Source organism: Centrocercus urophasianus, unplaced genomic scaffold, assembly GCF_019232065.1.
Source record: "Centrocercus urophasianus isolate 14NV4802_14NV808 unplaced genomic scaffold, USGS_Curo_1.0 seq_11, whole genome shotgun sequence".
In the NCBI taxonomy this organism is placed as follows: domain Eukaryota; kingdom Metazoa; phylum Chordata; class Aves; order Galliformes; family Phasianidae; genus Centrocercus; species Centrocercus urophasianus.
In genome coordinates, this window is record NW_024884253.1 from 44,762,549 (window position 1) to 44,784,578 (window position 22,030).

The following is a 22,030-nucleotide window of genomic DNA, read 5'->3' on the forward strand; positions in this document are numbered from 1 at the left end:
AGTAACTTGTTTTCTTAAATCAGATTGTTTGGGGTTTTCCTCTTTTTTCACTTCCAGAGAGCTTTTGCTGAACTGTGATCCCAAGCTTTGAACTTCCGTCATCTTAATTTTTAACTCCAGCTCCCTTTCTAATAATTTTGTAATACATTGTCAGTGTAAAACCTAATTGCATAAAAAGTGGATAGTGAGCCTGATGGGGTCTGTCTGCTGATGAACTGTAGAGTGTTTCTGTGTGCAGTAAGTACAAGTACTTTTCCAACAACTGATTCCATTTTCCAAACAGCAATGCACGTGCAACTTGTCTAGAGTAAATGGTACGGTTACGACCCCCTTCAGATTTTACTGTAGCTCGCAGAAAAGGATCACACTTGTGAGTTCAATTTATGTATTGGTTTAAAGCTCTGAGGATTAACTTTATTTGTGAGCGTTGTTATTGTTTATTAAATTAGTTATTTGGTTACTATGCAATTTATTTAGCAGTATCTGTTCTCACTGTTGGCTTATAAAACGGAGGAGTATCATTTTGCAAACAGAAACAAATGAAGTTAAAGATTCTTTAGATGTATTTCTTCATTTTGTTGTCTGTGCCATTTCCTAGCAGAGAAAAGAAAGAAGACGGTAAGATTTTTTTCCAGGCTACCACCTGTGGGAATTGCTTGATTTGCTCTCTCTTTCTCTCGTCTTTTTTTTTAAAATTCTTTGTAGCCAGTGGATCGGTGTGCTGCTTAGCATGGTAAATCCAGTGCAGACCAGTTCAAATCACTACCCAGCTCAGTGCTGCCATTTAACACTCAAGAAACAAGTTCCTAGCCATCCCCAGAGGAAGCCATGTAGTGAAATTAAGCTGTCCCCAGCCTGAAGAGTTTCTGTAAAATAATGGATATTCCATAATCAGGAAATGGCTGAGCGAAGCAGGCAAATATTTGAAGCCTCGTGAAATTTTGGAGTTAACATGTATATAAAAATCTAATTAATGCTTCCTTTCTAAATTAATTTTCCATCTAATTGGCCAAGCTTTGATTGGGAACTGGAAATGTCATCTGAAATATTTCCTCTCACAAGACTACTCTAAACAGTGCGCTTGTAGCTTCTGATTGTGTTCTTTAGTCTTAGATTTCTTCCTCCAAGGATTTTCAGCCATTATCACTGTTTTGAAACATACCTACCTGGGCAAATATTCACTGGAAGTTCAATGGAAATGGGCTTCATTTTGGGTCAACAAGACAAAACAAATCCCTCCTGGTGCTGGCTACCAATGTGGTATGCTCTGGGGAAGGATTCAGACAGAGGAATACAAAGCCATAGTTCAGCTCCCAGACTCAGTGAACCATAAACCAGGGACAACCTTGTTTAACGTATCACTGAATCTGATTGATATGTTAATATCATCCGAGTTCAAAGCAACATGTCCTGGCAAGATAAATACTATTTTTTTTTCTTGTAATTTACCATTTCCTTCTTCCGTAAATCCCGCAGATGAAGTAACAATGGAGAGGGGGAAGGGGGCTAGGTCGCCCTGATCATTTTAAAAACTAAGAATGCTTTGGCAAAGTCCCTCTAACCTGTTATTGTAAACATCAGCAGTCCTGTCACTGTCCCAGCCCGTACAAATATGCTGGCGGTGCCCCACCTAGACCAGTGAAATATGTACACAGTTCAGACATACAAGCTAAATCCCCGGTAGCAACAATAAGGAGTAGGAACCCGAGGTCTTTTCCCAGGTTTTATCTTTTGCAGGCATCAGTGCTGAGAGCGTAGTAATGCGGTTACTAAATCCTTCTCGGCCCGAATTCTGCTTCCTCTGTTTGTGTGGCACTTCCTCACAGTGTTGTGGCTGGGGCAGCGGGGCTGGGCCCAACACAATGGTCCTGTGCTCAGATTGTGTCACCTGTGCCTTTTGGTCTCTTGATTTTCGACCTACTACACCTACTTTTGAATAGAAAACTCTGCGGGCAACGGCTTATAAATTGCATTTACTTGACATTAAATAAATAAATAAATAAATAAAGCCCTTTGCTGTGTGGTCAGCCACAAGCTCTTTCTCCCATTCAAACCTTTGGCAAAATTCTTCTTCTTTTTTTTGTTTTTTCCATTGAGACAGGACCAGTGTGCACTCTGCTGCTCGAGAAGCCCCGTAGTCATTTGTTGCTTGCTGTGTTAGTTACTATTTTAGAACTGTGGGAGAGAAGCATTTAGCATAAAGTCCTCCGTGACTGCAAAGACACTGCTGGCACGATTATGGGCTAGCACACATCTAAAGCCTCCTTCTTGAGCTGGATGTGCAGTTTGAGTGAGGAGAACTGGGATGAGAAGCCAGGCCATGGCTCAGTTCTCCTAGGCTGCTCAGAAAGCTGGAAACAGCTTTTACTCAGACAGAAGATATTTTACACTGATAGATTTCCAGCTGACTGGGAGACAGGAAAGTTAAATCAGTGCTTTCTGGAGCGCCCACTTAGGTTGTATTGCGAGGTGTTGTGAATAACTGGGGGCTCCACAGCACTGCTCAGGTTTCTCGCTGTCCAGATTTCAGCTGCATTTTGGAATGTATGGAAAGAGTATTAGGTGGTCGGGACAAGGCACTGAGAGGCTTGAGGAAGTTGTAAAGCAACATGAGGTGCCAAAGGGGTACTTGGGCCAATAGTAAGGGCTGGACTTAATCACACACCCATCTGTTCCTAAGTCCCATCTCTGGGAACTTCTCCATCTGCATGGAGTGCTGTGTGTGAGCTGCTCCTAGGCAGGGCTCAGAATCACAGAATCATGGAACTGTTTGAGCTGGAAGATGACCTTAAAGGTCATCTAGTCCAACCACCCTGCGATGAACAGAGACACCAACAGCTACAGCAGGTTGCTCTGCCCTTTACCCAACGGTATGCTTCCCAGTCAGTGATGGAATGTATCCAGAACTTCTATGGTGTCTTCACCTGGACAGGGAAATGGCCAGGAGGTGGGATTTTCCAGCTGTGCCCTGAGCTGAGTGCACACAGAGTGATGGGCCTTGCACCATCTGCCTGCTCAGGAACAAGAGGCTCAGCATGGAGAGCAGCTGGCATCTCTGCTGAGCGGGGCTTCTCCTTAATGCTTGAAGGGTTGTTGAGTTGCTTGCAGCAGGAGGGGCACTGTCCCTTCTTGGAGAGAACTGCAGGCACTTGGTTCTGCGTGGGGAAAATGTAAATAATGACAAATTTCCATTCCACCATCCAAGAAAGACAGCATCTTTTTATACATTTGGTTTAGTGCATTGCAATATAAACGCTGCTTGGGACCGTTATTGGAAAAGTTATTGTTCTTTCTAAAATGTTAAGTCAGTTTAATGACTAAAAAGTTAATAAGGGTCTTGTTGTTCTCGTTATTCATTTAATATCCAATTACTTCATAAAATTGGATCAAAAATTTAAAATGTATTTTTATGGAATAACAAACGCTACAATTAAGTTTTAAAGAGTAGATTGTTTTTAAATTCCTGTGGAGGATATTAAAACTGAATTAAAAATATTAAAAATGGAATCTGAAAATGAACAACAGCATTAGAAGGGAATGAAAACAAGAAAGAAATGAAAACAAGTTAATGACACTGTTGATAGTACACAGGCATGGAAATCTTAACCCTTCTGCCACTGTGGTGGAAAACGTTCCCTCTTCCCACCTTGCCAAGGACGTGGCTTGGCCCTCAAGGACATCCAACCCATTTCACGAGTGCATGACAAGGCAGAATTACAGCAGGATTCATCAGTCTGGGTCTGCAAACATGAAACAACCATATCAGCCATCATGGGTTTAGTGTATGCAATCATTACTTAGAAATTTAATGCACTTTACAGTTATTTACTTTTCTTTGATGCATACAATAAATCTCTAGTTTAATGGATACAATTCTATACACAGACAATACTTTGTTGAAAAGCTAGTCTGTAAGAAATGATATAAAATAAACATACAGACATTTCTATGATGAAGTGGAGTCTTCTGAAGTTACTAGGAACCAAAGTCAGAATCCTGCTGTAAGAAGGTTGGTGCCTTCTTGTTGGAGTCTTCTGGTCTTCTTGTTGCCTTCTTCTGGTGGCGGCCTGTTAGTCTCACTCAGCTAATGCATCTTGTTTTGGTTGAGACCTCTGTACTCATCTTGAGCACAGAGGCAGAAAACCTGGTATGGAAATCATACTGCTCGGTTTTCATAATCTGAAAACACCTCAATGTATCCGAGCAAATTATTTGAGATAACGCATTTGATAAGATTGATATTCCCTGCTGTGAAATGTTTGTGAAAAGAGAGAGGTGTTTTTTTTCCCAATATTGAGGGTTGTTGAGTTTGTTTGTGGAACTCTTTGATAATAAGTCATTTGCAAACAACGAGCAGTCTGTGATCGTTGGTGGAAATTTGCATTCAGTCAGCATCAGATGATTATATATTTTATGCTGGTTGAAGGGGTACAGATATATAACCATAATGAAGGATGGTTTTTTTACCATGAATTTTAGCTGAGAGTCCATGCCTATTTTCCAGCAGCGCGTTCAAATTTAATATTCATTTCTCATTATATTAAAAAAAAAAAAAAAAAAAAAGAGGGTAGTGTCATCAGAAATGTAAAGCAACACATAACTGTGAAAATATTTGACATGAAATTTGGCTTTGGATTAAAATATGAGCACTTTTCTGGGCCCATTCTCCTAATCAGATTTTTGAGGCTTCACCAAGCACTTCCAATGGAGGGAGTTAGACTTGCTCATGAGCCTGCTCATGGCTTCACATTCCTTAAATATTCACATTGGAGAGCAAGGTGATATCTTTCTGCATATGGTTATGCTTATTAAATCTTTTAATAATACTGGAAATCCATAGTGAAAAAGAAGAGTACCTAAATTTGTGTGTGTTAAAGGTGTGCTCCAAATGCATTGCCTTTACAGTTAATGTGCTTATTAATAACAGAGGTTTTTCTACCACTTTGCCGAGCTCATCTCTATTTTTCCCCCAAGTATTACTGGCACAGGAATGTATGCACATGAAACTTTTGTTTAATAAACTTGAGTTTAATAATAGTTTAACACGAACTGTGCCAGTAATATTTGAGAATAAACTGAAGTCACATGTGATTAGGCCTTTGTCTGGAAACAGTCTAAAAGCTTCTTTGCCATACCTAATATATAATAATTCTCTATTGTTTCATGCTCTGATGGCAGATGAGTAATTGTTTGTCAAAATATGTGCCCTTATCTTCTGTGGAGGCCATCAGCGCTGTAATACTGTCTACATGAACACAAACTTTCCACTGGCATGCTGCTGTTTTATTCTCTCAGCATGTGGGCACATAAACATTGACATTTCTAATAGGACAGGAGGTGAAGTATCCCGAGGAAAAAGGGACAAGGAACGCAAGGGATGATCTTGTCTTATGTCTCATTGTGACTTCTCTATTAAGAGGATGACTTTCACACTGATTAATCAAAACCATTGTCAGCTAATAAATGGCAGTAGCATACAGTATGGTTGTGACAAAATCAGCTATAAATAGGGAAGGTAGATTTTCTTGTTGAAAATTCTGAGCTCAGTCCGAAGTTAAAACATGATTTATCCATTCTTTACAGTTGTTTTCACATATTTCTACTAAAGTACACAAAAAATGTGCCATTTTGTGACCTTTAACTGCTTTTCCTTGGTATTTCCTCTTGTCTCTTGTTGAAAAAGGAGGCTAATATTTTGCAGTCTGTGTTCAAAAGGACAACTGGCTACTAATTTCTCTTACTCCGCCCTCTAAGTTCTCTTCTTCCCTTTGTGAAAGAATGATCCTAATGAGCCTGTATATGGAGAGGATGGGGACAGCAAGAAGGAATTAATGAAGGATTTGAAACCACTTTACTCAACCTGACTGAATTCAGAAATGTCACCGTACTACCAATTAAGCAGTAACATTAGTTTCCAGTAATGCTAAGAAAAGGTTTTTCAACTTATGGGACTTTAGCTATGCCATGACCAGGACATGATACCCACTTTCATTTTTTTTATGGTGAGTTTCTCATATGTTTTTGCTGAGCAGCTGACCAGCATTTTCCTAGGAAATAGGTTGGACAGCAGTCAGGTCTGGTGAACCCAAATAAATTCTCAGGCGCTCTGGGATCACCTCAAGGACACAGACCTCTGTCCTGGATTTCCTCTGACCCTTGCTAATGCAGTTTTCCACCTGATGACAATATTCATTCAGGACAGAAGTTGCAGTATTCGGAGTATGCAAACCTCTCTGAGTTACCACCTTATTTGTAAATATTTACCTTATAAAACTCTTTTTCCTTGGTGCTTAAAACATATATATATATATCACAAAAATTTGGTATATTAAAACTTTTCTTTAGCTTGGTGTCTACCTTATCGTTATCCTCAGCTTGACTGCTCACTTCATCTGCCAGACAATCCTGAGCAACCTCTTGGTCTGTTCTGTTCTCACAGAAATTTAAAGGACAAAGGAAAGAAATGTCCACAATATAATCCTTCTTGTGGTTGATTTTTTAATTCTGAATAATTTTCAGGGAAAAAAAAAAAATCATTTTATGATACAATCTGATCCTCAGCAGAAAATACTATTTTTGGTATATTTTTGCATATCCCCTACCTCTAAATTGATTCTGTTGGTATGCAAGGCTGTATTGCATTTTTTACCCTGAAAACTCATCGGGAAACTTCCAGCCCTTTTACATCACCGTCGTTCAGATGCTCACCACCTCAGTGGGGTCCACTGCCACGACCACGGGGAGGTTTCATGATGTCTTTCTGGGAAGTGAAAACTGAGTGGAAGTATGCGTCAGAGTCAAATATGTATTTGTATGGGAACTTCAAGTGAGTTCGTCTAGTTTCTCCTTAGTTTTTGTCATGGGATAGTTGTACTGTTTGGTTGAAGGCCTTGGATCCAGCTGAAACTGAGCAGTATGAGGTGTTTTTCCTGAGCAGGCCCTGCAGCTTCTAACATGGTTGAAGTCATGGCCCCATCTTGGCAGGAAACTTATTTTGGCTGTCCACATTGCTGTTCCTCTTTTCTGGGGAGCTTCTGGGAACTGAAGGTTTTATTCATCTCTGACCTTGCAAGTTATATATATATGTGAACTTGCTAGGGATTCAACATTTGGGAGGGACACAGGCTATGTGTCAGTTCATATGGAAGTTTAGAGCACCTGAACTTCCCCTGCAAATAAGATTAAACAGCTTTTTTGAGGCCACTTTCCCCATGTATCTTGTATATTAGTCATCCTACCTGGCATCTGCTAGGTTGAATCTTTGTTAGCAAACACAGCCATGTCAGGGCAAAAGTGCTGCACTGGCATATCCCCATCCACAGTCTTTAGGTGGTAGCACAGTCCTGAGCGTGGCTGCTGCCACGACAGTTATGCAGCCAATGTTTGAGCCTCCTTCAGGGATATGGGCCAAGACTGCTGAGGGCATGGTGGTGTGGGCAAGAGCACAGCTTCTTGAAATGGGGTGTGAATATGAGGAACAAAGACACTGACTGAAGGCCCATATACCTGTCAACTGTGTCTCAGACCAAGTGACTCATTCTGCCATCTCCGTACTGCAAAATCCATTCTGATGCCGTAATCTTAACCATGAGGCACCACTAAAATAAAGTGCTTATTCCATTTGGAGAAGACACACTTCACATTGATGTCAGTTCCCTTCACCCTAAATTTTTTCCCAATTTCTAACGGCACCCCAAGCCCAGGTTCTTCACTCAAGGTACTCTTTGGACTGAGGGTTTAAATCAAGAGCAAAATTTGTAGCAGCAGTCAATAAAGCAGCTGAGTCCTGTCAGAGGGGCCATTTGTCTTTTCAGAATAACTTTAGTATCACAGTTTAAATAAACTCCCTTGGAGGAATTGGGTCTCCTCCAGCCTCACCATCAACTCGGCAGGAAACAGAAGAGAGCATTTTCTCCCACTCACACACACTCTCTCTCTCACACACACACATTTTAGTTTCTACAGTACTACTCAGTCCCTGATGGAACTGTTTTCCCATCTTGTTCAGAAGGTCAGAGTTTTCATCCAACAAACAAGAGGGAAGGGGCATAAACACACTCTATTAATCAGTGGTCAAAATAGAGGTGAAATGTCACTTAGCTCCAAACAACACACTGATTCGAGAAATCTTCAGCTCAGGCTTGACTAGGACTTTGTTTTTAAAGCAAGCTGAAGGCACTCTGTTTGGCTATAAAACATACCCTGGTGAGGAAGGCACTGACTAAACAAAATTTACTCATTCTTACTCAGGAATTATCTCTCGTTAACACATTGAAGTTGATTCCAGTTCAGACAAACCAACAAACTTGGACAGCAATCTGTCTTCACCTGACATCAAAATTGGGAGTTTTATTTTTTTGCCATTAAGAAGACAAATCTAATCACCCGGTGAAGACCTGTTTTTTTTTTGATACAGCTAGTGCCTCTGAAAACTCCCACCAACAGTAATGCAAAAGCTTTAAGTTCGTAGTTGGAATCTTTCTTGCACATATAAATGAAATTTGCTGAAGGGAGTAATGTTTATATTCCCTCAAATGTATGGATTCAGAGGATGTTTCAATAGCAAAGAGATCACATGAGATAGAGAATAAGAATGTACCAAGGGAGACTGGTACACAGAGGAGATACCTAGGAAACAAAACACAGCCTTACTCCTTTTCAGCCTCACAGAAGTACTGTCAACTAAAATAACATTGGACTTCTGTATGTAGTGTCAATATTAGTTTCTTTCAATTTTAAATGAAAAAACAAAAACAACAACAAAAAAAGCCAACCACAATGGAAGCCCTGGTTCTGTAAAATTTGCAGCAATAGTAATAATAATAATAATAATAATAATAATAATAATAATAATAATAATGTCTCTGCTTTCTTAGTTGAACAGTAAATGGTTTTGAAACATGGTAAATTACCTGCTACATAAGTTCAAAATGACCAGAACCGTTGTTTTTGAGCAGTCAAATATTCAATGCCATCTTTGTTATCCTCTGAATGTACTGCTTTGCATTACGGATAGTCCATACAATGCAGAAGTTGTCTCCTGTGCTTATGGGTTGTGCAAGCTGTAGTGGTGACACCTGAAGGGTGGCAAATGGTGGGAAGAAGTACACACATTCATGTTATCTGCTGAACAAGGGTGAGTGACGAAGAGAAAGAATGGAGCTGGCCAAAGACAACCACTTCCATAATTTCTGTGTTAAAGATAACACCAAATGGGCTGTTGATGCATGTTTTTATAGGAGAGAATCTTGTATTTCCAAGATGACTTGGACACAAAGAGAAAAATATTGTGGGAACTGATTATTTTCCATTTTGAATGACTAATAGCAATTTCTGTGATTTTACTACAGTGCTTTTTTGTGTTTTCCTATCTGGGATTCATGCTTAAGTAGAAGCGTGTTTGCCCCAGCTGCTGTTTGTTGACAGTAACTGTAGCTGGAAGTGGCCCTAATAATGTAGTTTACTGAATAAAAACCCTGAGTGCTTAACAGAGCTACAGGCAGAGACTTGAAGAATACAAAGAGCAATATATTAAATTCTTTGTCTTGGAGATCCTAATTCTTTGTGACTAGCAGAGCACACAGATGTCCATTCTCAAAAGAGGTAGTACAGCCTGGTTCTAAGTGTTATTATTTTTGGCTATATGGAGTTCAGGTAATTAATTGTCAAGTTTTTTTTATGGTAATCCAGTGAACAGTCTCTATTTCAATGTCACAACCATCCCTGATGATTAAAAAACAGCTTCCTTGCACTGAAGTAGAGAAGATTTAGAAGGAATCACCTTCTCCTTTCTTAGTGCAGTGAATTGATTCCAATGAATAATAGTGTTTGGTGTTTTTTGTTTTGTTTTGTTTTGTTTTCTGCTGTATTCAGCATTTCCATAGTAAAGGAGGTTGTAGACATCACCACTCCATTTCAAATAGTAACTCTCCCAGGTGGGTGTCACACAAACAATGTTTTGAATTAGAGATGCTCCCCAGCTACATACACCTCTGTCTGTTTTCACTGGTGCTGCATTTGATTTCTGCAGATAAGGTGAGGGCAAGAAAGATTTCTGCCTTTGGGATCTGAGGTGAATGCACTGCTCTGAGGTGTGCTAATGCAATTGGATTACTCCCATTAGCCTCAGCAGGTTTTTAAGGCCTCAAGATAGAGGCCACAGATTAAACTGATCTGTGAACTGGCTGACTCTGAGACCATATCTTTCACACATAAGTTTCAAAAATGGGCCAGTATAGATTTTACCTTGATCTTAATCTTTGTCTTTTGAAAGACTACTTCAGAATCTGAAGTCCTGACCCTGTTTGAGGATTTACTAATGATTTTGTCTCCCTCTATAAAAATTTCTGATTTGGAAATCACATTAAAAAAAACGGGATCCTGAGTAGTTTGCTCAGTCTGTGATAAGATGAGGCACCTTCAGAGCCACTGTGGATATGATTTGTCTCTCCAAGTATTCTTATTTTGTCTGTTCTTCAGTGTAGGTGAGAGTTTTAAAATATTATTAATGAATAGCATCCAGCTATTCATTAAATTTTTAAGGTCTAGATCTGCAAAACCTGGATTAGTACAAGATGGTATTTTACAAGGAATAGACTTCTAAAATCAATGGGATTCCATCAAGATGCAAGAAGCTACCTTTCATTTGGTGTTGTAGGCTCAAAAGTATGCTTGAAATACATATAAATATTTTCTTGATCTAATTGAAGGAACACCTTCCTGTCTTCCCTTGTCCCTTAGATAGCTTGCTTTCCATTATTAGCCTGGGGTACTTTCCCCCACAGTAACCGTAACTTGTACTACTCAATAGTGACATTTCAGGAAACATTACATTAAATAGAGAAAAGCAGTATGGTTGTGCAATTCACTTGATTGAATGCACAAGGATAGGAAGCCAAGCCTACCCCCTTTTCCACAGAGCAGACAAAACTCCCTCTCCATGTAGCATCCCCAGATTCCCAGGCATGTCTGAAACACTTCTTCTGATTTATGTGTAATGAGCCTGTTGGTGATTTCTAAGGAGTGAGCTTCCAAACAGAAGTGCTGATGGGCACTGCACTGTATCATATAAGCTAGACAACACCTAGGCAGACTCTCAAAGGATGCTTTCATTAGGATGAGAAACTATACATGATTGAGTGCTCTCCTGTCCTGTCTTTTCTTGCTTTGCACAGTATTTAACCTTCAGATTTAGACTTTCTTAAGTTTTTCTTTTGAAGACCTTGTCTACAATCAGAGTACAAAAATGTATGAAGCAGAGTGGTAAAGGGACTGGGGAGACTGATTGATGCAGAAGTCTGGTTTTGAAGAGGGGAGGAGGGAGAGAGATTCCTTTAGTTGTGCTTAAAATAAGCAAACTTAAAAACAAGACAGGAAAGTTGAGTGGAAGTTGAGAGGTTGAACGCAAACTCTGCCAAGATTTGAAAAGTTACAAGCTAATGCTGGTACTGCATGTTTTCTTAATGATTGAAGAATTCAATCAGTTTTTTACATCTAACTCCCAGAACAGAGGCAGTGTAGGTTAATAGTATATTAGAAAGTCAATGAAATAAAAAAAAGATTTGATATCAGTTTTTAAGGTATGCCTTTAGTAAATCGTTTTTTTTTTCTCAGAGATCTTTGTTAACTGAACTCCAGAAGTTGTCTGGTTAAGTTCTGCCTACCAGCCTCTGATTTTTGTTTCTGAGTGTAAGACAGATTGATGAGGCACTGGAACAGGTTGCTCAGAGAGGTGGCACATGCCCCATCCTTGGAGACACTCAAGGTCAGCCTGGATGAGGCTCTGAGTGACCTGACTGAGCGGTAGGTGTCCCTGTTCATTGCAGGGGAGTTGGACTTGATAGCCTTTAAGGGTCCCTTCCAACTGAAATGATTCTGTCATTCTATGATTCTGTGATTTGTTTGTGGCTCTGCTATTTACCTGCATCATGCTCTTGTGTGTACATGTGAGCATAGATTGGCCATCTGATGAACCTGCCTGGATGCATGCTGTTAGAAGCTTGCTCCTGCACAATCTGATTGCCTCAATGGATTTTCATGCTTGTACCAACTTGGATGTTAAAGCAGTTCCCCAAATGTGTGCCTGTCCAAAGGGAAAGAAGAAGCTTCAAGTTAATTAACTGCTAAACTGACTCTTTATATTGAGTAAGTTTTTTGAAAGCAATTGAAGTTTCGTCCAAACCTTTAGTAAGGATTGAAGTAGGGTTTAGCCGTGTCTTTAGAAGAAGCAAATCTAAAATGTATCAAGAAACGGTCTTCCAATGGGGCTGCTTTTAACCCTTTCACAAAACAAACCAGCAAAACAAGCAGGATTCTGAAAGAAGGGAACATCTAAGATGTAAGCAGATAAAAAATAGCTTTCAGAAGTGGCATCCAGAAACAGAGATATTCCTGGAGACCTGCACTGACACTCCAGACATCTCACCGTTGCTTTAACCCAAGTTGCTGTGGGCAATTTGGAGGAAGGTGTTGGATTTACCTTTCTGTCTATTTTGGACCTTTATCTCTGTTGCCTGCATGCTTTCTTGGAGTGAACCTTTAGTTGCTGAAGCCATGACTCACACTTCCACAAAGTCACCAACTTTTCCTGTAGGGTAGGTTTGATGGCAGTGGCTTCAGTGTAGTCCTTGGGGACAGGAAGACTGGCAAAAACATGAGACAGAAAATTCTTTTCTTTTCCCCGTAGCCCATCTGAGTGGTCAGATAACAGAACCTCAGAGCAATTATGTACAGTTATGGTACTGCTGTTCATAAACACCTGAATATGCTCCAATAAAGCTGAGACTTCTCCAAAACAGGTCAAAGAAGTACACTATGGAGATGCTACCTAATGGCCAGGATTGCTCAGTTCCAGCAGCAGCTGATGTGTAGCCAATGCCCTCTCCTTGCTCCTCCCTCACAGGGACGGGCTGAGAGATCTGGGGCTCTTCAGCTTGGAGAAGAGAAGGCTCAGAGGGGACATTCTAGCAGCCTTCCAGTAGCTGAAGGAGGCCTACAGGAAAGCTGGGGAGGGACTTTTTATAAGGGCATATAGAGACAGGACAAGTGGAAATGGCCTTACACTGGAGGAGGGTAGATTTAGACCAGATATTAGGAAGAAATTCTTTACTGTGTGAGTGGTGAGACACTGGAACAGGTTGCCCAGAGAGGTTGTGGATGCCCCATCCCTGGAAGTATGGAAGGCCAGTCTGGATGGGGCTGTGAGCAACCTGTTCTAGAGGGAGGTGTCCCTGCTTACAGCAGGGCAGTTGGAGGTAGGTGATTTTGAAGGTCCCTTCCAACCCAAACCGTTCTATGATTCTACGATTCTACACAATAGAGCTCGGAGCAGGCACTGACTTGAACTGTATTTACAGCAATTTCAGCTAACTGTGTGGGGCACTGTATTTTTTGGTGTGGCATACTGTGCTTCTCCAAGCAGCACCAGAACATTTAACCTGAGATGTCAAAGCAGTTGTATTTTTAACAAGAAGGAATTCATTTTTATTCTAGACTTGGGGGAGCATTCCATTTTTGTTCTGCTGACGGAGTATCAGAATTGCCTTTTGGTATGCTTTATTCATAAGCTGGTCTGGAGACAATTTTTTTCTTCAAAGTATTTTTTTTTTTAAATGAATTGTTAGTAGTTCACATTAAGTTGTTCCTCCTCCAGGCTATACATCAGTGCCTCACTATGCATCAGTTACTCTCTTAATTTACAAGCTGTGGTAGTCATTGTGTGTTACTATGTTTTTAATTTATTTATCTGGGAAAGATCCACGCAGAGTCAATGCCTTTCCTCCCTCACTTCTTGCTAATCCTTGCTAATCCTGCTTTTTGTATAGATTGCAGTTAGAGTGAGATGCCCAGATTTTCAAGGCACTTGTACTCCAGAGAAAATTTGCCTAGAAGAGTGACTGAAGGAGTCACATGAAACACGATGTTGCAAGATACATTCGTAGTACCTGGGGCAGGAATTACTTCATGTTGACCAATCTGAGTTAACCCTATGATTTTGACTGTTTGATATTCTCCATTTAACTTGTCTTGAGTGTGTCTTCCTCCATCTACACTGATCATATGGAGGCATTTTAGCATCTTCTTTAATAACACTCCTCATAGTTTTGCCAACCCAAATCCCATCTCCTGAACCTTCTGCTGGATAATTAATTCTGGCAGAATTTTTTTTAAGTTGCTTATTTATTTATTAATTTATTCATTTTGTGTGTGTGTGTGTGTTTGGCCAAGAAAAGCAGTATTTCCACATGGAAGGGGAGTGGTCCACACCTAGTCTCCTCATTCTGCTTCCAGGAACACAGCATTCCCTTTGATGTGCACTTACTCTGCACTGCACGAGGCAAAGCTGACCGAGTTCTTGTTTTGTGCTTGGGTAATTTATGCACTGCCTCTGGGAGCACACAAATGACAAGACTTACATGTGTGAACCCTATTTGTGCGTGAAATCAAGTGCAAATTCAGAGCAGATGGGTTTTTGACTTGTAAATGATAGAATTTATGGCCAAGATTAAAAAAAGGGGGAGGGGGAAAAGAAGGCTGAAGTTAGTTTCCCAAACCAATTCTCAGGTGCCCAGATATAAGGCCTGATTTGCAAAAGTGAGGAACAACACCCCTAAGAGAATAAAAATTCCTCCCTCTCTTTAGCAGTACTTGAGAAGGAGGTGCTTGTTTGCACTCTCCATGATTGAGTGCTCGCTGGTGTGAGCTCAGTCCTCTTCCCAGCTCCAAAATAATCTTGGACTACATGTGTGTTCGATGGGGGCTTAGCCTAAGCCATTGCATTTCCAAAATCAGAGGAGCAAGCGGGTTGGCAGTGGCTGCCCCAGCCTGGATCAGCTGGTGAATTTTCTCCTTGCCAAGCCCTTGGCTGCTCTTTGCTCTCTGCCAGTGCTGATCATAGAATCATAGAACAATTAGGGCTGTAAAAGACCTCTATGATCATCTAGTCCAACTGTTCACCTACCACCAATATTGACCACTAACCCACGTCCCTCAGTGCCACATCTTCACGTTTCTTGAATGTCTCCAGGGATGGTGACTCCACCACCCCCTTGGGCAGTGATGATTGTGTACGATCATTAGCAGCCCTGATGAGAGGTTAACTGTCCTTAACTGATGCAGATCTTAAAAACAGAGACTCTTCAGGGCTCCAGGTTTGTCCCGTTTCTGAATTTTTATTTCACGACTACCTTTACAAGTTTGGACACAAATGTGTTATAAGCAGTATGTAGATATGATGGTTTTTTTTACCAAAAGCTTTAGAGAACATGGAGAGTTTTGATTTCCTCATTGCTTCCCTTTGCCTTCTGCTTCCTTCCTCTCTTCCATGTGTTCACAACTAGGTCGGATGCTCTGCTGCTGCCTTACTTTGCTAAGCTCTCGTGCCAGAACCTGCAAACAGGGATGCAGCTGGCTGGGACAGCCCTGTGAATCCTATTCCTCCTATCCCTATCCCTATCTCTATCCCTATCCCTATCCCTATCCCTATCCCTATCCCTATCCCTATCCCTATCCCTATCCCTATCCCTATCCCTATCCCTGTCCCTATCCCTATCCCTATCCCTATCCCTATTCCTATTCCTCCTATGTAGTTCATATGATTTCCCTCAAGCCTGTGGAAATGCTGCTCTGGGGAGGCAAAACCATGGCATGTTAGGACGTCCATCCACCGAGGGAGACCTGTTCATGATTCTTTATTTTAAAAAAATCCACCATAAAGGCAGAAAAAAAGATCCACAGGAACAAGGCAGCCCAGCTTTATTTTGAGTATAACCTCAAACTGGTACATAATAAAGTCTTCATAACGGAATGCTGTGTGAACAAATATGTTTGGCAACCCTAAATGCCAGTCTTTACTTTAAGCCCCAACACATCTGTGGTTTTTTTGTTTGTTTGTTTGTCTGATTCTGGTCTATATCAGCAACTCTGAAGATTTTATGCTGTTTTGAAACCGAACCACAGATCTTAAAAGCAGGCAGGCTTCTTTTTGCAGGATGTAAAGTGACTCCCTGTTCGGAGTAAGAACTTACTGAAGTGAGGAGAGGGTTCAGAATTTGCAAGTAGTGTACAAATACTAATGCTTATGTCTCCTCCTCCCATTTTTAAGTCCAATTACCTAAGGCCATTTGAAAATTCCAGCATGAAGAATTCACAGCCATGAAACTGAAACCCAACAGATTACTGGTCAACATGATCCTGTTACTGTTATCTCCAAGATTCCCTCCCTTTATGTGTAACACTGTTTTGTTATATCTTTCATCATACTACAGCAAGAGCTTTGGACCAAGGCTTACTGTGTCCTACTGTGCAACACTATGGAAGAATTTTTTGCTTTAAGAAAAGCACCGCAGCCACTCATAGCACTGCAATGAGTATTCTGGAAGGAGACCAGTCGACAGGAAGGACGCCCTTCCCTGAGCTGACATGTGGTTTGTACCTTTCTCCTCAGCACTTGGTTGACTAAGCCTTATAAATGATGTAATTCCCTGCTGTTGCTACTAGGCTGCTTGGCATCCTCATCTCTGGCTGTGTGCACTGCTTGGAAGCAAAGCAAATTCACAGTGAGGTGTGATGGTGCATCATCATATGTGAACATGGAAAGCGCAACGTGCCTACCCTGTGCACGGCTCAGATGCAGCTGTGCATATATTACTCAGGCTTATCTTCTCCCACTTACTGAGAAAAAAAATCTGCCTTAATCCCAAGACCGCTTGTTATTTGGCTATATTTACTCTGGTGAGAATGTTGTTTGCATTGTGATGAGGGCTCAGCTGATGCTTGCCTTCTTAGGCTGGAGAGCACCAAGTCCATAGGAGAAAAATTAGTCACACTTGCTGAACAGCACCTGATTTCAGCTGGTGTGCTAAGCTGGATCAAGGATATTTCAGATGATTGTGAGTGGCTTCTTCCCCCCTTCCCTTTCTACCAGATAACATCATCACCAGCGCTCAGAGATTCAGAAAACATAAGCCAAAATCAGAAGTTGTGTAAAAAACATCCTGAAACTCTAGCTTTTCCCTACCGTCCTGCATTTGAGCAACTTTATTGTTAATGTTTGTTTCTGTTCTCTGCAATCCCAAGACATAGAATCATTTTTTGATTTCTTTTATTATAAAGTTGAGATTCTCATCTAGTCAAGTCAAGTGACTACAAGAGCCTGAGCTTTAAGGAAAGCACCAGACACAAGTGAAGCTTGTGACAAAATTGCATGAACTGCAAGTCCTCCAGAATCTCTGTGACTTAAAAAGTGAATGACAAAGGCCTACAACACCTCACATGTATGGAAAAGGGCAATGAAACTGTGAGCCATTTCTGTTCCTTTGTTAGTGACAGAGTCACATTCCAATTTCCAGGATTGTAAAAACATCCTAATGAATTTCCAGTGTTTCCTCGAGTTGAATGAATCTCAGAAATGCTGCTAGCCTTGAAAAGGTTTAGATCAGCGATTCAACAGAAAAGTCAGCTGAATCACTGTGTAACTGGAGACTGGCTGTAAATCACGGCTGCAGACTGGACAGGATGGAGAGCTGCCTAACAGCATCACCCTCAGTGAGTGCCCCTGAGAACAGCAAGGCCTTCATCCCTGCTGGGAAATGAATGACTCCACCAAAGGAATCACTGCATCCTCTCCCTACATGGATGGACGGGTTAGAGTTTGAGTAGGAAACAAGAAATAACTCAAGGGATCTAGCAGATTTGAATTCAGAAGCAAAAGTGCATTATGTCTTTGCCATGCACAGGAAGCAGGAGGTCAGGCTGTCCTGTGGTCAGCAGTGGTGGGAAGCTTCCAGTTCTCAGTAAGACTGATGGTTCTCCTGAGCTGCCCGTCAGCAAGTTCCTGTCTGGAAGAGGCTGATTTTCCTTGGGTTGGTGCTGTAAATACATCCTTGCAGCAACCCTTGCAGCTGTTAGGAGCCAGGGTGCTCTGCGACTGTGGCAATAGTCTCAGTGTAATTGGCACAATATATTGGTGTGATGGGAATGTCCAGGAGGTCTGAGTTGGATTACAACATTTCAGACCGATCTTGGAGGCTCCTTGGGAAGGGTTTCCTTTTTATACAGATGGTAAGAAGAAGATGAATGTTTTTTGGCAAGAACATCATGTCTTCTCAGTGCTTCCTTTCAAATGCTCTAATGACACAGGGTGGGCCTGGGGAGAAGTTGTAAGATTGAGTCTTCTGCTGTTTCAGCTAAAGTGGGACAATAGTGGGCTACAAAGTTCCTGTGAGTGATGGGAATGGGTGGAGGAAGTCCTGGCTGGATGAGAGGCAGCCCTTTCCTCCTAGGCCTAAGCACCACGAGGCAGGAAGCAATGTCAGTAGTCTTTTGCGTTCCTGAGATACCTGAGTGGCCCAAGTCAAGGCAGGGAGAACCGAAGAGATTCAGGCTCAGAAGGGGGGGACCATAAGTAGGGAAGCCAAGTGAAAGGAGGGGCAAGGAGTGGGACACAGTTCTGCAGGATGGGTACGAGGCAAAGAATGGATACTTGCCCAAGCCAAGGTTCTCTGGTTATAGGGAAGGGAGGACAAGATGGGGGGGGGGGGAGGTCTGTGAGACTGCTGTGGAAATAAAGTCAGCAAAGACTGCACTAAGCTAGAGGGGCTTTTGAATATCCAAGATAAAAAGGATGTCTGAGTATTTCGTGGGCTGGATGTATGCATTTCCATGAATCCTGCCCACTTTGTTCACCCATCTCCTTTGCGCTCCCCACTAGGTGCCAGTATAGGAGCACAGCACTGCACGAGCACACTGAGAAGGTGGAAAACCAGCGGTGTTGTTGCGGTTTTGCAAACATACATACAAATATTTATATATTATATAAATTACATCATATATATACCTACACTGTGTTCTTTGTTTACTCTGAGTATGCAATATGCACAGATCACCAATAGCAGCTCTAGGCACATCTCCATGGGCAATACTGCTGTTGAAAGGTCCTGTATGGTGCAGCAGGCTGCTATAGCCTTTGGGTGCCCCCCAGTGCACCTGGGCTCTGCAAGCCTCAAACAGCCAAAGAAAATGATTTCATGTCATACTGTGGGTTTTATCATAAAACAATGAGATTTGGAGTCTTTTTATTTTAATCCACATAGCAGCAAGTATAGATACTCCTACTGAGAATAAAGAATTCTAAAAATTGCCCCCACACTTCAGTGTGTATGTATTCACAGTGCAAAGCAGGATATTGCTCTGGGTGGAAGGCGCCTGGTAGGTACTTGAAAGAACCTCCAAACTGAGCCACAGGGCACAAAAAGCCCAAATATTTCAGCAACTTTTCAAGTCCCTTCAGGAGAAAGCTATCACTGCACACCCTGCACACCCGCTCTGTGTGTCCTCTGCACTGCAGACTTAGACATAAAATTGAGGGAATGAACAGTGAACAAAGTAATAGAGAAGACAATACCGTGTCACCAACCACCATGGGAGTGAGCAGCTTCACAAAGCTCTGGTGCCGGTCAAGTCTTAAATCTTTCTGAAAAGAGGTTAAGTCTCTGGTTTCCCTGCTACCCCTGCCAAAATAGAATGTGCTCAACTGAAGAAAACAAATACTTCAAAATAACGACAAATCAATAGTACCCTTGTTATTCAGTAGCAGGTATACAAATCTAATCTGACAGATTGTATTGAAAGTGTAAACAGAATGCTCGCAAACATGTATTAGTAATGTCAAGATGAAATGTTAGCTTAAATCTTATCAATTTAGTTTGTAGAACAAGGAAGAATAATCAAAGTATAGTTTACCTGCAAACCCCCCTGCTTTAGAAAGAGCTCTTCTTAATACAGCGTGAAAGTGTCTAAAAACTTTTGGATATCAGGTGCCTGCCTTCATTACCACAAAGCTTTTAGTATTGCCTCAACCTGTCAGCCTCTCTCGTCAAGAAGAAATATGAATGGCAAACCGATCTGCGTGGAGACATTTAAAGGAGTCTTTCATTCTTGGCCTGATTTTGTTATTCCCATGGGCAGAGGACAAAGAAATATACAGCTACGGAACAATTTCACATAAAAAAATACATCCCTTTTGTCCAAAAGCCTTGAGACGTGTCATACTGTTATGGAGCACATACAGGAACTGCCTGTGCCCTTTTGTACAGAGATGGCCTTTAGGCTCCGTGCAGTCTGCAGCCATGGGCCCCACTCATTGAGAGAACTATGAATTTAAAGAGATGCTCAGCTTTCATTTTTCAGCTTTCATTTTTCAGATATGGGTATTCCTAGCCCTATTCCTCAGCAAATGGAAATATTGTTGGGAAGACACTGTTTTTCTTTTCCGGGAGTTCTAAAAACAGGAGTGAAATGTAGTCCCCAGTAGTTGCTATACGGGCAAAGAAGAATGTGATGACAGGGGGATAGAGAGAGGTTTTGCCCTGGTAGATGTGATTTGCCCTCTGGTAGCCCAGCAGGCCTCCAGCAATGGTCATTAGAAGCTGCTTTGGGGGAAAGTACGAAATGAACACATTTTTACTGCTCCACTCTTGAAACTGGGGAAATAGCATACAGGACTGCAAATATGAGAGGAGGAATCCATCCTATTATTTTTGGAGCAACATTCTTTCTGAAATGTGTAAGTCATCAGAACAGAATGAATCCAGTGACTCAAGTGCAAGTGAGAGGAGTATTTTCAGCAAAGAAAAGAAATGACTCATCAGGACATTTGGATTAAGGAGAATCATAAAGAGGGGTTGGCCCTTAAGTTTGAAAGGACAACTGAGTGTAAGCTGCGTTCTGCATCCACTTTTGGTAGCTGCTCATGGCTGAGGCTAGGTTCTCACCTGGGAAGAGGTTGCATAGCGTGGTGTGCCAGTGGTGAGAAAAACAAAGAGAGAGGAATGTGTCAATTCCATTTGCAGGTGGTCTTCTGGTCGTGTTGGTGAGGGAGCAGAGCTCTCCTGGGTCTGTGCTGTGTGGGAAATATGCAAGTAGCTGTGCCACCCCTTGGCCCTCTGCAGGAAAGGTCTTCTCCTGTGGCTCCCAGTGAGAGGTAGCCTGGGCCCACTGATGTCCTGCTGAGCCTAGAGCTAGCTATGGCACAGCTTCAGAGAGCCCCAGCTTACCTGCTGAGCTCTTAGCAACAAAAGCAGGACTCGCACAGGGGAGATGCAGAGGACAGCAATGCACACCACTTTACTGTGGGCACTTTGTTTGGGCAGCTGAATGAGAAGGATTTTTGACCCTGATTACTGAGGGCTTTTCTCCCAAGGCTCCCTGCCTCATGATCTTGGGATATAAGTAATACGCTCTGAATGACACACCTTCTCTCAAGCACTGGGGAACCACGAGGAGTGTCATCAACACAGTTACCTCTCCTGCCTAATCTCCACCAAAATGGGCTCATCGGGTGTACTTGCCGTTCTATAAAGAAGATAGGAAAGTTGCTGAACTTACTGTAGCCAAGCTTATCTGATTTGGAGGCTCTATTTCGGGTCAGTAAATTGTTACTTTTTCTTGTAGAAATTATTCACTATTGGAGGCCTGCTTTGAAAGGTGCCTGAAGCTCAATGTTAATACATGGAGGCGCCGAAGTTAGATGTGAATGTTAATGCTACTGTGTCTGCTGCTGTTTCTGACAGAGAGCATTGACTGTGCCACTTTTCCATCTCCTTGAATGTTTCTTGCCCTCCTCGGGATCCTGCAGGACGAAATGCTCTACTCTTAGTGGCTGACTCAGTTCTGCACTCCTGCAGCAGGCCAGGCACAAGGACTCCTTCTAATTCTCTCTTGGGAAACCACGTTACCCTTTGAATATGCGGGCATACATGAGTGTGAACACTCTGCCCTGGAATTTTCATAGGACAGAAAATGAGCTAAATCAATTAGAGCAACACAAACACAATTGGTTTTGCATGAATCTATTTGCAAGATAAGAATTATCTTCACTTCTTCCCTGTGAACAATAACTGACAGCATTATAACTCTCCTCAAATGCTTTTTGATAGGTTAATGGGCCCATTTTGAGAGCATGTAATTGCAGCAGTTTTGGTTCAAGGGCTGATGTGATGGATTACGTCCCTCTTGATGCTTAGAGTTGGGA

General features: G+C 41.8%; 1 protein-coding gene across 13 annotated transcripts in view; it reads right to left on the bottom strand.

The window, feature by feature from the left end:
* Positions 1 to 380: 380 nt before the first annotated feature.
* GATA6 (GATA binding protein 6) overlaps positions 381 to 22,030 on the bottom strand; it is a 159,650-nt gene continuing 138,000 nt past the window's right edge. For 9 of the 13 annotated variants that reach the window (XR_006167138.1, XR_006167141.1, XR_006167135.1 and 6 more), the window contains 2 exons: positions 3,647 to 3,740; positions 381 to 3,155 (listed from right to left, as the gene is read on the bottom strand). The gene's annotated coding sequence lies outside the window, so the exon portion shown is untranslated. Of the gene's footprint in view, positions 3,156 to 3,646; positions 3,741 to 8,912; positions 9,078 to 22,030 lie in introns of all 13 variants that reach the window. The other 4 variants (XR_006167139.1, XR_006167133.1, XR_006167137.1 and 1 more) reach the window with 3 other exon arrangements.